Source organism: Gossypium hirsutum, chromosome A13, assembly GCF_007990345.1.
Source record: "Gossypium hirsutum isolate 1008001.06 chromosome A13, Gossypium_hirsutum_v2.1, whole genome shotgun sequence".
Classification (NCBI taxonomy): domain Eukaryota; kingdom Viridiplantae; phylum Streptophyta; class Magnoliopsida; order Malvales; family Malvaceae; genus Gossypium; species Gossypium hirsutum.
The window spans coordinates 61,787,559-61,790,478 of NC_053436.1; the positions used below are offsets into that span (position 1 = coordinate 61,787,559).

General features: G+C 36.7%; 1 non-coding gene across 1 annotated transcript; it reads right to left on the bottom strand.

Moving 5' to 3' along the window:
* Positions 1-1,139: 1,139 nt before the first annotated feature.
* Positions 1,140-1,246, bottom strand: LOC121212813 (small nucleolar RNA R71). The gene has a single exon (XR_005908187.1). It is a non-coding gene; the product is annotated as a small nucleolar RNA R71 (small nucleolar RNA).
* Between the last annotated feature and the right edge of the window lie 1,674 nt (positions 1,247-2,920).

Below are 2,920 nucleotides of genomic sequence, written 5' to 3' on the forward strand. Positions count from 1 at the left end.
CCCTAGGGTGTTAATTAGATAAAAGTCTCAATTATTCAATCTAGGGATTAGACGTTATTAGTCTTGAATAGGATTAATAACATAACTTAGGGATCTCTACGGGACAAGTTAAATGAATAAATCATCCGATTCAGAGCCAAAATAATAAGTAAAGTCTAAGTGGATTTTTCCTTAGGTATTGTCTTAATTCAATCATTTTCCAAAAGTAATCCCCGAGTTCTACTTTTTACGAATTCTTTGTTTAGATAATTAGTTAGTTAAAACAAAACCCCCTTATTCTTAGGCTAGATAATAAAAACTATACTACTGTTCGATAGGTACACTTGCCTACATCGTGATAATAGTTAGTTTCAAGAATGATTCTTTATAAATATTTAAAACCTGTCACATGAAAATCGCGATCAAGTTTTTGGCGTCGTTGCCAGGGAACTAAGATATTAGGAACGCTCAATTTTATTACTTTAGCTATTTATCTTTCTTACAATTTAATTTTAATTTAATTATTATTATTATTTATTAGTTTACTTTTTCTTTCTCTTAGCAGGTTTTTATAATCTATGACTAGAAGAAACCCGTCAGGACCACTACTTTTTGACGAAGAAATCGATCGCATAGTTCGCAGAAACTAGAGAGAAATAAGGCGAAGATTAAGATACACAGAGAACGAGCAAGGGGATGATACTCAAACCCCAACCGAGGAGATGGCTAAAAACCAAGACAATCAGCTACCTCCTGCGATACACGTTAAACTAGAAAATTAGAATCCTGCTCATCGTACTATGTATGATTATGCTAAACCTACTTTAACAGGAACTGAGTCAATTATAGTTAGGCCTGCTATTGCTACAAATAATTTTGAACTAAAACCTAACACTATTCAAATGATACAACAATTTGTTAGGTTTGATGGTTTGCAGGATAAGGATCCGAGAACTCACTTGGCAAATTTCCTGGAATTCTGTGATACATTTAAAATTAATGGCGTTTCTGATGATGCCATTCGTCTTCGGTTATTCCATTTTTCATTGAGAAACAAAGCTAAACAGTGGTTGAACTCGTTACCACGAGGGTCAATCTCTACTTGGGAGCAAATGACTGAAAAATTTCTATTAAAATATTTTTCGTCGGCTCAAACGGCCAAATTATGTAATGATATATTTTTGTTTGTGCAGATGGACTTAGAAACTCTTTACGATGCATGGGAGAGATACAAGTACTTATTGAGAAGATGCCCTCATCATGGGTTGCCACTTTGGCTACAGGTTCAAACATTCCATAATGGCCTGAATCCTTCGACTCGAAAAATGGTTGACGCAGCTGCTGGCAGATTCATAAATAATAAAACACCTAAAAATGCTTATGTGTTTATTGAAGAGATGTCACAGAATAACTATCAGTGGCAAGTCATGAGGACTAAGCCAACTAAAACAACAAGTGTTTATAACATCGATTCGGTCACTATGCAGTCAAACTAGGTAGAACTTCTAAATAAAAAGATTGATGGTTTACTCGGTTCTACTCAGGTACATCTAGTAATGAGGTGTGAGACGAATGGAGGAGGAGCATGCACAGAGTATCAACCCTTCAACCTTAGCAACGAGGAGGAACAAGTCCAATATATGGGTAACAATAACTCTAGATCCCAAAATAACCCTTTTAGTAACACTTATAATGCAGGTTGGAGGAACCATCCCAATTTCTCGTGGGGCGGTCAAGGAAATCAAAGACCAAAACATCCTCCGGGTTTTCAACAACCACCCCATCAACAAGAAAAGAAACCGAACCTTGAAGAGATGTTGTCTAAATTTATCTTGGTGTGAGAAAACTGTTCCCAGAACACCGAGACAGCACTAAAAATCAACAAGTGTCGATCGAAGGACTCGAAACTCAGATCGACCAGCTTTCCAAACTAATCTCCGAACGACCATAAGGTAGCTTGCCAAGTAATATTGAACCCAACCTAAGGGAACAGCTCAACACGATTAATGTTCAAGATGAAGAAGGATTCGTTGAGCCTGAGCTAGAACCGAGGCAAGAAACTGTGGTAAGTAGAGGTCAAGGTGGGTAGGTCATAATAAAAACAAATCAGTGAATGTCGAATATAAACCTCGTGTGACATAGCCCAACGTGACAAGGAAAGACCGCTCAGATGAACAATTTGGTAAATTCCTTAAACTCTTAAAAAAATTACATATTAACTTACCGTTTATTGAAGCTCTATCGCCGATGCCAAACGTAATGAATTTTTTAAAGGAGCTTTTAGTAAATAAACGGAAGTTGGACGAGGCATCGCATGTGGAGCTAAACGCAGATTGCTCAGCTATTCTACAGAATAAACTACCCAACAAACTAAAAGATCTAGGGAGTTTTACGATTCCTTACTTAATTGGGAGTTTAGATGTTAATAATGCATTAGCTGATTTATGGGCTAGTATTAACTTTATGCCCTACAAAATGTTCAAACAATTAGGTCTTGGGAAACCCAAATAGATTAGGATGAGCATTCAATTAATAGATAAAACTATAAGATTTCCTAGAGGTATTATTGAAAATTTGCTAGTTAAAATTGATAAATTTATATTTCCCGTTGACTTCATTGTTATAGACATAAAGGAGGATAGCAAGACTCCTCTGATTTTAAGACGGCCCTTTTTAGCAACTGCTAAAATGATTATTGATGTTGGAACAGGTGAGCTCACACTCAGTGTGGAAGACTCGCAATTCTGGCGCCACATCAGAAATTGAAGGTGATCGTCTAAACCATTCTACTAAAACTGACAATATGGTACAACCTACTTTGCAGGAAATGAGTCTAAAGGAAGAACATTAGTCATTCTCATGCAGTAGCAGAGGACCTATTCATGAAGATTGAAGGCTACAAATCGAGGAGCTAGATGAATGGCGGACGCATAAACTGAGA